This window comes from Cetorhinus maximus, chromosome 13 (assembly GCF_964194155.1).
Source record: "Cetorhinus maximus chromosome 13, sCetMax3.hap1.1, whole genome shotgun sequence".
NCBI lineage: Eukaryota > Metazoa > Chordata > Chondrichthyes > Lamniformes > Cetorhinidae > Cetorhinus > Cetorhinus maximus.
The window spans coordinates 53,743,076-53,758,287 of NC_135891.1; the positions used below are offsets into that span (position 1 = coordinate 53,743,076).

At 40.3% G+C, this 15,212-nt stretch overlaps 1 protein-coding gene across 1 annotated transcript in view; it reads right to left on the reverse strand.

The window, feature by feature from the left end:
- The window catches only part of ctnnbl1 (catenin, beta like 1), a 197,079-nt gene that overhangs the window by 63,085 nt on the left and 118,782 nt on the right, over positions 1-15,212 (reverse strand). The window lies entirely within an intron of this gene.

Below are 15,212 nucleotides of genomic sequence, written 5' to 3' on the forward strand. Positions count from 1 at the left end.
CCCTCTACATCAGCTGGTTAGGTCAGATGTTTAGAGCATGTTGTTAATAATATATAACTTGCGGGATTATGCCCTGTCCTGGCAAGTGTGGCAGTTCACCCTGGAAGCCAGTGCATGCTTTATGATTGTGCAAGGATTAAGTGACACAGCTTTAAGATTTTCAGCAAGAGATACAGTGTGGATTGTATAAGTAGCAACTGATAACGACCCGGAACTCACTGCCTTCAAGGATGTTGGTAATGCAGACGATTAATGATTTCCAAGGGAGGGGAAGGGTACTTAGAGGTTTACGGAGATAGGGTAGGGGAATGGGACTGACAGGATTGCTCTACAGAGAGCCGGCATGGACTCGATGGGCCAAATAGTCTCATTTTGTACCGTTATGGCCATACAATGCCATTGTTTATTACCAATGGTTCGTGATGTCAATCACAATGGTCCTTGAAATGATTGTGTGTATTTATTTTTGGTTTTCTTTTACTGGGAAATGCTTGAAGCGGTTCATTCATTTTTGCTTTAAAAATATGTAAAATCACATCCTCACACAGACAAGTTTGTTTTAGATAGTGAAGATCTCTGGGATGGATCAAACTATTTACAAAGATTTTGCAAAATGTTTGTTCCAACAAGAGCTTAGCAAGTTTCACACAACCGTATGCATTTACTTTCCATATCCATTGCTTCAGCATTGGTTTCTTGCTTGAGGGTGACAATCTAGTTAAATAGAACGTGGGATTTCCCTTCAAATTGCCTGGATGATGAGCAGTAATTTCCTGGTGACACATTTTGTGGTGTTCGCTAATGCTTCCCATTGAGAATGGCACTGGGAAGAACAACGAAATGGGTGGAAATATTCAAGCCATCCCATAGGATTTAAGACAGAAAACCTCAAGAAACTAGCTTCAATTTGCCTGAACTTTATTAACGATGATTAATTATGTATGAAAAAAAGACTAGCATCAGACTTCAGGATATTTCAAAGTTGTTTTGCAGCCAATTAAATACTTTTCAGTCACTACTGTAATTCAGCCAATATGGAAGCCAATTTGCACATAGCAAGCATCCACAAACAGCAATCTGATGTGATTAGATAAGTTGTTTGAATGTTGTTGGTTGAGGAATAAATATTGGCCATGGAGAAAAGGAAGAACTTGGCTGCTCTTTTTCAAATTGTGGCATGGGATCGTTTACGTTCACTTGAGAGGGCAACAGAGTCTGTTTTAACTATGATCCACACCAAAAATCTCTCATTCCTGGTAATAGGCGATAACTGCCAATAAATGTTATTCTTTAACACACTGGGCTACTTCATAAATTCACTACGAAAATTACAAATTCAGAGGTCACCAATTTTTTTTTAGATGAATGTCTGTATTTTAGCTTTAAATATTTAAATAATTCCATTAAAATGCATGATGCTCACACATTTTATTTTAAATGGATTACCTCAAATACACATCGTTAATATAATACTTCTTGGCAAGGAACAAATTGAACCTGAACCATTATCCTGGATTTTGTCTTTTTTAAAAATTGACAGTCATGTTAATAACAGTCAACTCAAAGCCATAATGCAGCAATTGTTCCATTAATAATTAAAATAAATTAAAATTTGATGCTTCATGCACCTAGTGAACCCCCTCATTGTTAAAATGTCCAGGACTGTGTGGCAGCCTTTTATCCAGAAGCAGTAACAGTAAGGAAAATTCATAATTACTTTAAAATGTTTGGGGAATCTGTAATTATTTTAAAAAAATGTATGTAAAGGGTTTTTAAGAGCCTGTATTGCTTGTAAGGAGATCAATGATAATTTTTGGATAAGAAATATCCGTTCACGTGATCTGGCAACCCTTGACCGGGAAACAGTATCAACAGGTAGGAAGATAAAATAAGGAGGCCATGTGACAGAGAGAGCTGAAGAGAGGCGGTGGTCAGCAAGTTGAGTCAGAGATCTGTATTTGGGTTGGGAAGCACGTTTAGTGACTGCTGCTATTTCTTTTACTTCTGAATGCTTGAACACCCAGAATTTGCCTATCCATACAAAGGTAAAAGGGGGTTCTGGTAGATCCATGCTACAACAACTGATGGGAGCTCAGAGTTGCAACAATGCCAGAAAGGAGTGCGCCATTGTGTTTTTCATTTCAACATTGTAGAAGATTGCATTGGGGGATCCCTGATTACACGGAAGCTGCTGTCTGCAAAGAATCAGCTAATCCTCGAAGGAAATGGACTGCAATTCTGCTAGAGGAATACCCGAGCTGGGAAGAACTTTGTGGCTGAAACTGGCGCCACACAAGTGGAGTGGACTGCCTGGAAAATCCGTGTGGTCTATCTTTGCTGCATCAGCTATTCCATGGGTAGGATTTTCGGGTCGTCAGGCAGGTGGGCCCGGGAGCAGCTGAGAAGCAGTCCGCCACCCGCGATCGGCCTCCGACTGCGATTTCACGCTGGCTGGCCAATTAACGGCCAGCCAGCATGAAAGGTGCGCAGAGAAGCTCAGCGCTGCCGGGTTGGAGGTGGGTGGAGTTTGAGCACAAAAGTCTGCACATGCACAGGGGAGCACGCGCTGAAAGCTCCATGAAGGCAGGGAGCTGCCTCAGGGAGTTGAAGAATTTTAAAATCAAAAGGAAAGATTTTTAAAATCTGAAAAAAAGTCCCGACACAGGACTCACTCACAACACATAAATAGAATAAAAATTCTGCCCAAAAATTTATTTTTATTTTTTATTTAATTGTGGAAACCTCATCCCGTCTGTGGTTGAGGTTTCCTCAAAAATCCAAAGGCCACCTGGCTGATTCACCCACCCGCCAACTGTAAGGTTGGGCAGGCAGCAAAAAAATAGCTTTTAATTAATGGCCTTAATAGGCCTTTTAATTGTTGGCGGGCACGCTGCCGACTCTCACACGTGCCTGCTGACAGAAATATCGCGCGATGATATTGGGATGCTTGCCCGACATCATTGCGCACTATTTCACACCCAATCGGGTTAGCATGTGCCCACCCACAGGACGTAAAATCCTGCCCCATGTGTAATTTATAGTTCGGACCGACCATGATTTTCCCATTAATTTATGTTTGTTTACATTGATTCTGATTCGCATTAAAGTGAAAATTACAAAAATTGAAATCTTGTTCAATTTGGGGTCATTCGCTAAATTTGGTTCTTTTGGTTTAGGATCCCCATGGGAATCATAACAACCGATCATTCGGAGCTTTTGAAAAACTTGCAGGTTTTCCATTCAGCAACAAAATAGTGTATATTCTCAGTACTGGTAATGCATCAGCATTACACAAACAGGCAGTACCCTTATTGGTACTTGAATTACAAATGTTTTGCGTGCTTTAAATAGTTAAACATGGTATAAATGCACTGAGAAAAATTGTGTACACATTCAGAAACTTACTAAGAGAAGTACTAAAGGAATAGTTTTCAAGTAAGCATTCTATGAGAAATGAGGCCAGCAGAAGATCTTTGAAGCACACCAAGATAATGGGCCAGGTCTTCTGGTCAGCAGTGAGTGTACCCGGCTGACTGTGATTTAACATACCTTTTTGTGCCGCAGTTTTAGTGACTTCCTGTCCTGGCTAAAGGATGCAGTCATCCGCAGAGAGAGCTACAAGGAGTAGTGGCAAAGCACAGAAGACCCAAGGGCATGCCCCCTTTGACATCAGCAGTGGAAGGAATACCCTTGCAGTGTTGTGGTGATAGTTTTTAAGTTCTTAAACTTTTTAAGAAACTATTTTTAACATTTCAAAAACTCTGAATTGCCTTTGAGTTACTTTTAATTTAATGTAACTGAACAGGGAACAGTCTTGAAATGAATTAAAGTACTCAAAATGAAATAAATGGTAAAGTACATTTTACAGTATTGTAAGTGTAGCCTTATGAAATAAGTAACAATTTCTAATCTTTTAAACTTTAAGTTGCTATTATATGTTTGTTTTTAATTGTGTGTGTTTTGAAGTAGTTTCAAGTGGATTAAATTATTTATACAGTGATTTATGGGCTCCTGGATTCATTCCAGTGTTTATACTACTGAACGTAACTCTGATGGGTAGGGGTTTGTGATTGCAGGGTGGGGATTTTGCGGGGGGCTGTTATTTCTCTGCAAGTTTGCTTTAAGTACATTTTGTATAAGAAATAGGCCTTCCCAATTCCACTGTAAAACACTTCCCACCCTGGTCCCATGCATTCTGGTGTAAATTTCTGGGCATGTAGCCCAATTCCATGCAATGTCAGAAGCATCCATGGGTCTGTCTACCCATTGGAAGTTTGAAGTACTGCACATTTGTGTACTTCGGGACTTCCTCTGGGTCACAATGCTCAACAGCAGAGAGCCTCTCAACATTCACCACTATTCCGATTAGAAATTCCAGGCTATCAATGTCTAGAACTGCAGGCACTGTTACTTATTTTATCATGAAGACAAGAAGTTATAATGCATTTAAACTGCTTGATGGCAAAACTATTTTATTTTTCTTAAATATTTGAATAATTGTTCATGCTACTTTAAATCTACTGTACTCAATAAATTGCAAAACCAACTCATGCACTTTACACTAACACAAATTTGTAGAAACAATCAAGATATTACCTCAATCAAAGTCATAATATGCAATCAATATTAAAAATAGAGGTATTAATTCTGGTGAGCTGGATTATGTCCCATTGGTGGTCATCAACTCACCTCTAATAGTAAGCTTTCATTAAGTGATAAAATTGGATGTGCAATTTGGTCACTTTCATCCATTTTAACTCTGTTAGTGCATGCTGAATGATTGAAAGTAGATACTGGTTTGGTTATAACTTTTGTATCCAATAACAGCTTGCATTTATGTTGCATCTTTAATATAGAAAAATCTCCCAAAGCACCTCACAGAAGCATAACCAAAGAAAAACTTCCAGAAAGAAAAAGAGATATTAAGAGGAGTCACAAAAAGTTGTGAAAAAAAATAGATTTTAAGGAACATCAGAGAAGGAGAGAGGTGAAAATTTCTGACCGGGGGTGGGGTGGGGGGGGGGGAGTTGGCAATGCCAAATTGGAGCCTTGACAGATAAAAGCACTGTTGCCAATTATCGGATGAAGGAAGTGGGGAATTCACAAGATGCTACAGCTTAAAGAGTAGTGAGTTCTCAAAGAGTTGTCAGGCTGAAGAAAGTTACGGAAATACAGACGGGTGATGCTGTGAAGGGATCTTGACAAGAGGATGAGAGTATTAAGTCCGAGTTGTTAGGGGCCTGTAGATCAGCAAGTAGAATGGTAAAGCATGAACCTTAGCAGGGTGGGATATGAGTAGCAAAATTCCAAATGAGCTGAAGCTTATGGAGTATGAAAGATGGGGAGCTGGTCAGGAGGGCATTGGAATAGTTGATCTGGAGATGACAAAATCATAAATGAAGATTGTGGCAGTAGATGGACTAAGGCAGATGGAGATGGGCATTACTATGGAGGAGGAAGTTAGGGGAAATGATACAGGGTTGCAAGCTCAGTTTGAGGTCAAAAAGCAAGTCAAGGTCACAAACAGTCAGGCTCAACCTGAGATAGTAGCTAGAGATGGCGATGAAATCAGTGGCAAGGGTACAGTTTGTGGTGACAGCCCCATTCAATGGGATTGGTCTTCCTAACAGCTGTACAATAAAGGAGAGGAAAAGTATAGGAGAAAGATGGTGTGGTCAGCCATGTCAGAAACTGCAGTCAAAAAGGATAAGGACAGATTATGCTTAGCAATTACAGAGGATGTAATTTATGTTTAATTACGGTCATTTCAGTGCTATGACAGAAGCAGATACATGTTTATAGAATTCAAACATGGAGCTGCAGGAAAGATGGGCACAGATTTGGGAGGTGACAACATGTTCAGGGCATTTAGGTGTTCCTTTGAAAGGACGAAGTGGTGATGACTGCTTCTGAAGGAGGATGGTGGGGAAGGGTGGGTGGTGTGGAGAAATAGTAACTAAGGAAAGAGCACCATTTACAATATCAACTACCATAGAGACCAGTGACAGAATTCAGACAATTATCAATTTAGTGGCAAAGGGATTGAGAGAGCATGAAGTGGTCTATTTTATAGCTGTTTGCTTTTCTTAATGTTTGGGATCCACCTCAGTATTATTTATCTAATGGATCATCTCCACTCAACATTGTCCACCAGCAGCATTAAACCATCCCTCAAACATACTTATTAATATCACTAAAGCAATTCATTTATTGGGATACAGCTTTGATAAGCATATGAGGACAACTGCAGCATTTATGTTCTAAAATTCTCACCAAGTCCTGTTCGCACATCACTCTTATTGCTTGCTGACCTACACTGAATCTAGGTCTTGATTAAAAGAAGTCTCACCCTTGTTTTCAAATCCCCCCACAGCTTCACCTCTGTGATCACCTTTAGCACCATAACCCTCCGAGATACCTGCACTCCTCTAATTCTGGCCCACTTGACCATCCTCGACTTTAATCACTCTACCAGTTGCAGCCACTTCCTTCAGTTGCCTAGGCCCTAAGCTCTGGAATATCCTCCTTTCCACCTCACCTTTCTCTTTTAAGGCACTCCTTAAAACTTTCCTCTTTGACCAAGCTTTTGGGCATCTGAGCTAATATCTCCTTGCATGGCAGGGTGTCATATTATGTTTTTATAATTCTCCTGTTATGTTAAAGAAGCTATATAAATCCAAGTTGCTGTTGAAACTGGAAGTTATACAATACAGGTAAGGTAGCTTTGAATCTGGTCAAATGTGCACTTATAGTTTTTTCCACAGCTCTTTTTAAAATTGTGGGAAAAAATAGATAAGCACTTGGACTGGTTTTGTTGAGCATGATGCATCACTCTTTTCTGTCAGTTGGAATGTTTACATGTGCAGGTTCTTTCACTGTTCTGAACTTAAGTTCAAGCAAATCTTGCAGCTGTTCCTTGAGAGGCTGATCAATATTCCTTAATCTTCCCACGTCCTCAAATAAGCCAACGTATCTTCACAAGCTAGTTGAAAACTGGAACTGCTCCTTTAAGTCAGTTATTAATACATCATATTAAAGCTATAATCTGAAGTTTGTAGGATGTTTTGTAATGGATGAGGTCATTTTTATGCTTACAGTTGATAAAGCAGATAATATTACTGGGGTGCGAGATCATTGAAATTGTTGGCATTTTGAATAGCATAATATAATAGGTTATTTTGACTCTTTTTTTCTTCTGTTCTAAAGCAGATTATGAAAGAGGTAGCTATGGAGATAGTAGATGCATTGGTGATCATCTTCCAAAATTCTATCGATTCTGGAACGGTCCCCTGAAGCTTGGAAGGTAGAAAATGTCACCCCACTATTTAAGGAGGGAGAGAGAGAGAAAAGAGGGAACTACAGACCTGTTAGCTGTACATCAGCAGTAAGGAAAATGCTGGAATATGTTATAAAGGATGTGCTAAATGGACACTTAGTTAATAATGATCTGATTGGACATGGTCAACAGGGATTTATGAATGGGAAATCATGTTTAACAAACCTGTTGGAGTTTTTGAGGATGTTACTAACAAAATAGATAAAGGGGAGTCAGTGGGCACAAGTGTACTTTGATAAGGCTTTCGATAAAATCCCCCACAGGAGGTTGGTTAGCAAAATTAAAGCATATGGGATAGGAGGTAATATACTGGCATGGATTAAGGATGGCTAACAGGCAGTAAACAGAGTAAGAATAAATGGGTCATTTTTGCATTGGCAGACTGTGACAAGTGGGGTACCACAAGGATCAGTACTTGGACCCAGCTGTTCGCAATATCAGTGATTTGGATGTGGGGACCAAATATACTAGGGAACACAATTTCAAAATAGGTCTGCGATGAGAATTTTTTTTTACTCAGAGGATTGTGAATCTTTGGAATTCTCTACCCCAGAGGGCTGTGGAAGCTCATTGAGTATGTTTAAAGCAGAGATTGACAAACTTCTAAATACCAATGACATAAAGGGATACAGGGATCGTATGAGGAAAAAGGCACTGAAGTGGATGATCAGCCATGATGTTGAATGAAAGAGCAGGCTCAAAGGGCTGAATGGCCTTCTCCAGCTCCTATGTTCCTATCTGCTTCAATTATGCTAACTTCATTCTGGTTTATGGGATGTTTGGCACATTTCACCACATAAACCAACACACTTTGTCAACAATCTATAACATTATAAAACAGGTACTTTTATATTGTGTTACACAAATTTCCAACTTGAGCCTTATGGAGTGAGTGAGAAGGATGCAAAGGCTCCCATGGAAGGAAAAGAAAAAAATTCTCCCAATTTCCTGTCACTACGAAACATGGAGCATATATTGTGGGTGGAACAGAATTTATTCAGAAAATCTCGGATGATGATATACAAGCAGGTTTCTATAAGTTTGTCCCTGACATAGTATCAAAACTGATTCCTCTCAAGAACTAAGGAAAACATTTCCCAAAAGCACACAGGGTTCTGTTGGCCGAGATTTTCCGGTCCTGCCCAGGCAGGAATCATCGCGGGTGGGACAGAAAATTTGAGGAACCAGCCAAAGGTCCGTTGACTTCGGGCAGAAATTTCAGCCCTGCGTTGGGTGGGACCAGAAAATCCTGGCCAATATTTCTGAAATTACAGAAATATTTATAACTGGCCATGAATTCCTGGTGGAGCATGATTACCATTATGTTCTCTCTAAAGTAGGACGCTGGATATGCCAAGGGTACACATCGTTGCTAAGTTTCTAAAACTCAATTTCAAAAGCCTAGTTTTTCCAAATCACATGCTATATTCCAGGATCCCAGTCATCCTTTCATCCCTTGACGCATTACCATGCTTCCAACCACAATGTCCCTTCTCCCACTAATAACACTGCAAATAAAACCATACAATATTTGAGCACAGAAATTCAGTTTGAAACCTGAATATGTTGGTTTTTAGACCAAAATCTCTACACTTTTCCTTCCAACCGTCAACAAAAATATCCTTTCATTTTTAAATAACCTCATAAATGCAAGGATATTTCAATATTCACCAAGGTACAAAAATACAAAAAGAAACTGGAAGTGGAATTTTCCGTGCTATTTTACTTCATATAAATGTAAATTATATGAACTGCCACAAAAAATATTCAACACCAGTTCCTACTTGCAAATGGCATTTCCCCAAGAAAGGGGGAATGACAAAGTTTTTGTGCCACACATTGCTTTGAACCAATGAAAGCTCATCAGGTCAAAAAGAGTACCAAAAAATTAATTGTAAAAATGTGTTTTATTAGCCAATCTAGAGAACATTGATATTGTTATGCAGAACCTGTTTCAAAAATTAGGGTTTCCTTTTCAATCCCAAACGTTATTCAAGCTTCCTTTAATATAGCTGCTGGTAAGTGTTGAATTCATTTATAATATTCATTCAAAATAATAATGAAACTTTTCTGATGAAGGGTCATGGACCTGAAATGTCAACTCTGTTTCTCTCCACAGATGCTACCTGGCCTAAGTATTTCCAGTAATATTTTTATTGCACATTGTTAATATGATTTACCTGCACAATGTGCACTCAGTGTAGACAGATTAATGAATCAGATGAGCTTTCTAGACAACATGCTTGCCAGATTGCTTTGAGTAGCAGCAAATGTTTTCTGTTCTAGGAGTATCTATTCAGACTCCCTAGTAGGAATCTGAAGATCTTGTTTGCTGAGGTGCAGAGTTGTGGCCAAAATGACCACCTTCTACTTTCAGGGTATCACTCCTTCAATGGATAAATTCCTACAAACTAGCTTTTCTTAAATATAGCAGCAAATGAAAACTTCTTTGAAGTTTTTTTTTCCTTCAGATGCATATATTTTGAACAACAGCCAAAGTCACTATATGATTTATGGGTGAAATACATTCTTCATAACCTCCACTGTGATTCCCATCAGAGTCAGTATCAATCCTGTTAGTGCAAAATCACCTGAGAAAAGTACACTGCACATGTACCAGATGTATCTGTTATATAGGGTACATCACTTAACTGCTCATAATGACAGTAATAATGGCTCATTACTAAACTTGAAGAAAACTAGTGTTTGTAGATAATAGAGGATTAAAATGGATAGTAGTTTAACTTTCTTCAAAAATGTTGGTCTTAGATCACTGGTCCTCAAATATTTTGGGATGGAAAAACAAATAAAGCACATGGTCTCCATCAACATGCAAGGAGGATATGAAATATTTGTATAACTAGCAGGGTCCAATCAGAATATTTGGAAGGGTGGAGAAAAGAGCTGTGATTGTTGCCTGAAGCAAACATCAATGAAGTTCTAGATAGTGTTCTCTAACTGGGATCAAATGATGAAAGGTAGAGGAGTTCTGGAATCAGAATTGACAATGACTTTGGTGGAGATTGTTCAGGCCTCTGTTCAAGGATGAAGTGGAGAGCCCTCAGATCATCCTGGTGGGGGCTGGAGGTATAGAGGGATTGGATGTCCATGGTGCAGAGGAAGCAGTTAGAGCCAGGGAACTGAAAACTGTTGATATGACGTAGGGCATCAGAAAAATCATGGATGTAGGTGGGAAAAGACTGGACAAGGGGAGAGAGAACAGAGTCAAGGTAGGAAGAAATAGGTTCTGTGGGGCAGGAAAGAGCGGGGTGGGGGGGGTCATACGGACTTGAAACGTTAACTCTGTTTCTCTCTCCACAGATGCTGCTAGACCTGCTGAGTTTTTCCAGCATTTTCTGTTTTTGTTTCAGATTTCCAGTGTCCACAGTATTTTGCCTTTATCTGACAATAATGTTGAACTGGCCTCCTCTTTCAGGTTTAGATTTAGGTTTAGCACATTCTAGTGTTGCTTACGTTGATAGCTAGATGGTTTATTGTTCCACTAGTATCTAAAATTAATTATGGCTGTAATTAGGAAAGTACCATTGTAACAAAGTATTTGTGCATTATAGCAGGTAATTGCATTAAGAATTGATTGCTGTATATGATTCAATAAAAAATCTGGCTTTGAACAAGTGTAAAAAAATCAATGCTGCCATAGTAATCCGTCAGTAAGCGTTGCTGGTGGTTTCTTGCCAATGCAGTTTATAGGCTGATTTTTTTTTTTAAGGTTTATTACAGCCAAATTGAATTTCTTGTTTTCTATTTCCAATCACTGAGCACTGTAGTTGAATTATTCCAGATTAGACTTGGTGATACAGAAGAGCATCAATCAAAGGACAAAATGAGGATCAAGCAATTTTTTTTCTGGGCTTGCTATAGTCTGGTGATGTTTTAAAATTGAAAATTCATGAATTGCTGTTACAGGCAGTGTTGAGTTGAGGAACAGTTATAGTCCATGCTTTTTTGGGAAAATATTAGATTGCTTTCCAAGCTCATTAAAAATTACAAATAAAGAAATATTCTAATGTTTGGTTGCAGTATGGAATTACGAAAGAAATCTGCAAAATATATAGACAATTTCTAAGTCCAGCACTTGTCTTAGTTTGGTCTTGGCAGAAAATAGCAACTTTGGTTTCGATCTCACTCCCACCATATACTCTGAAAACAGTCCTTGAGCAAATCACTGCTTGAAATTGTGGTCCCATGACCAAAATTAGCCAGTATATTCCTCTTATACCACGATATGACAACATCAATTGTTTGATAATCGGTGCTTAGCTTTTGCAAATATTTTTCATTGCTGAACATAATATTGCATTTGCCAGTATTACTTGTTTCTAGTTGTTTGGACAGCAAGAAGAGTTAACGTACTTTTACTTCAATGTCTGTACCTCCACCAAACTAGATCTTCAAATCCAGTTAATATTTAGAAATGCAGTTTGCAGTAGAGCAACTACTTACTCAGCTGGGTAGAATTAACTGTTTGTGACTGCTCAGTCTCATTCGGCAATATTTAATTTTTGAGACCTTTATATATATTCATGGGAGCATGTTTAGTCAGGTCCCAGGTGTGAAGGCACAATTATGTTCTTGTTTGACTAGTTCAATGTCTCCCTACTCTGAACAATGTGATGCAAGGTAAAAGTATGCATGGCACATAGAACTATGTTCAGCAACAATTTTCACCACTCCTTTGGACTGTTGCATAATGTATCAATATACTCAGCATGATCGCATTTTTTTAAAAAAAGGGATATTCTTCATACCTCAAATCACGACATAAAGTCAATTTGGCATATAAGATGACTGCATTTTGTCAGTGCCAAAAATCATGCTTTTGCATATACTCCGTGCCTGAACTGACCTCCTCCTTTTCAACTATGAAATGCTATACTATTAGTCATCGGCCTCAATTTTTCACCCCAGAGATGCATGTTTTACTTCCCTTATGATGTAAGTCAGCGAATGGGATCAAGCAGGCGATGTGGGCTGTCTTGCAAAGATGAAGAGTAGGAGTTTAAGGCATGCCCACAGAGAACAGACCACACATGGCATGGCGAGTAACCAACAGAAATGGATTCTCCAGCAAAACGAATAATGTTCAAAGCTGATTTCATGCTAAAAGATCTAACATGCTAACTCGTCAAATAATTGTGCACAGTGAGGCATTTCGGTTCCAGTGAAAAACTGGTGTGAGAATGGAAGGAGGGCAAATCCACCCTAAAGAAGATGCCCAAGATTAAATGCACCATCAGAACAGGGACAAGCCAATGGCCTGATCTTGAGAAGCATGAATGGGCCCTCAAATATCATCAGAATGGTTACATTGTCACCAGAAATGCAATGCATACAAGTGAGCCAAATCAAACTCTGAGCCAGCAAAGATTTCAGGCCAACATCTAATTGGTATAGCCACTTTAATGGAATGAAAGAGTCTTGTGTTACGGCAGATAACCAAGATTGCTCAGAGATTACCAAAAAAGCTTCCCTGTCAAAATTACTAGTTTCCAGTGATTCATCATCAGGCAGCAACAAAAACACGAGTATCCATTAAGTCACATTAGCAAGATGGATGAAACATGCATGAATTTCGATATGCTCGGCAGCCAAACTGTGGAGTGGAAAGGTTCAAAAACACAGTTCTGGTGAAAATGACAGGAGGTGAGAAGATAAGTTTCACAGTGGTTAAAACCTTTTGGGCCTTGTTTCCAGGGAGCAGACTCGGAGGGAGGAGCACCAGAGCGGTGACCTCGGGGCACAGAGTAACTGGAGCCAAAACTGAAAAAGTGACCTCACAGGAAAGCTTTGACCTGATTGGTTGGTAGGAAATCTGCAAATTTGAGAAAAAAAACACTGCAAAGCTAAGTAATAAATGAATTAACTAAGTAGAGATGGCTGGGCAGGTGATGTGCTGTAGCTGCATGATGTAGAAGCTGGCAGATCCCATTGCGAGCCGCAGTGACCACATCTGCAGCAAGTGTTGGTTGCTGGAGGAACTCTGGCTCAGAATTGATGAGCTGGAGTCCGAGCTTCGGATGCTGCAGTACATCCGGGAAGGGGAGAGTTACTTGGACGCTTTGTTTCAGGAGGCAGTCACACCCGGTAGATTAGGTACCTCAAATTCAGTCAGTGGTCAGGGTCAGCAGGGTGTGACTGCAAGTGAGGCAGGTAGAGGAATCCCCGAGGCAAGCTTGATTTATACTCATCGCTCCGGTGCTCCTCCCTCCGAGTCTGCTCCCTGGAGACAAGGCCCAAAAGGTTTTAACCACTGTAAAACTTATCTTCTCACCTCCTGTCATTTTCACCAGAACTGTGTTTTTGAACCTTTGCACTCCACAGTTTGGCTGCCGAGCATATCGAAACTCATGCACGTTTCATTCGTGTTGCTAATGTGACTTAATGGGTACTCGCGTTTTGTTGCTGCCTGATGATGAATCACTGGAAACTAGCAATTTTGAACAGAGGAGCCTCAGCTCTTGACCTTGTCCAACAGGTACGAGGTACTTGCTCCCTGTGTGGTGGAGGAACAGGGCTGTAGGGAGGGTGAGCCAGCTGACCAAGGCACCGTGGCACAGGAGGCCATTCGAGAGGGGGGAGCAAAAAGACAAGTGGTAGTTGTAGGGGATTCTATAATTAGGGGAATTGATAGCATCCTTTGTAAGCAGGATTGAGAGTCCCGCATGGTATGTTGCCTGCCCGGTGCCAGGGTGAGGGACATCTGTGACCGGCTTGAAAGGAGATTGGAGAGGGAGGGGGAGGATCCAGTTGTTGTGGTCCACGTCAGGACAAATAACATAGGTAAGACTAGGAAAGAGGACCTGTTTGGGGATTATCAGGAACTAGGAACTAAATTAAAGAACAGGTCCTCAAGGGTTATAATCTCCGGATTACCACCTGAGCCACGTGCAAATTGGCATAGGGACGCGAGAATAAGGGAAGTAATCACGTGGCTAAAGGAGTGGTCCGGGAAAGAGTGGTTCCATTTCGTGGGGCACTGGCATCAGTATTGGAACAGGAGGGATCAGTACCGTTGGGACGGTCTCCACCTGAACTGATCTGGGACCAATGTTCTAGCAAAAAGGGTAAATAGGGTGGTCAACAGGACTTTAAACTAGAAAGTGGGGGGGAAGGGAAGGGTAAAACTTCAAGAAGTATGACTAATGGGAAACAAAGCAGCAGGTTAGCATGTGGTGGGGGGGGGGGGGGGTGGATTCAACTTCATGGAAAACTATGAAAAAACTGAAAAGAAAGGAGAGCCCAGGAGAGGCTATTAAAGTCTCCAGAACACAAAATAGGACAGAGTGTTTGGAAAGGGCTAGGAATCTAACTTCAAGCACATCAGATAAAGGGACGACAATGAGAAGGGGGACAGGAAATACAGGTCTGAAGGTGTTGTATCTGAATGTCCGCAGTATACGAAATAAGGTAAATGAGCTTGTGGCGCAGATTGAAATCAGCAGGTATGATGTGGTGGGCATCACAGAGACATGGCTGCAAGGGGATCAGGACTGGGAGCTAAATATCCAGCTAAACATCCTATCGAAAAGATGGGCAGGTTGGCAGAGGGGGTGGGGTTGCTTTGTTAGTAAGAAATGAAATTAAATCGATAGCAAGAAATGACGTAGGGTCAGATGATGTAGAATCTGTGTGGGTAGAGTTGAGGAACCGCAAAGGTAAAAAAACCATAATGGGAGTTATGTACAAGCCTCCAAACAGTAGTCAGGATGTGGGGCACAAGATACACCAGGAGATAGAAAAGGCGTGTAAGAAAGGCAAGGTTACAGTGATCATGGGGGATTTCAATATGCAGGTAGACTGGGAAAATCAGGTTGGTAGTGGATCCCAAGAAAAGGAATTTGTGGAATGTCTACAA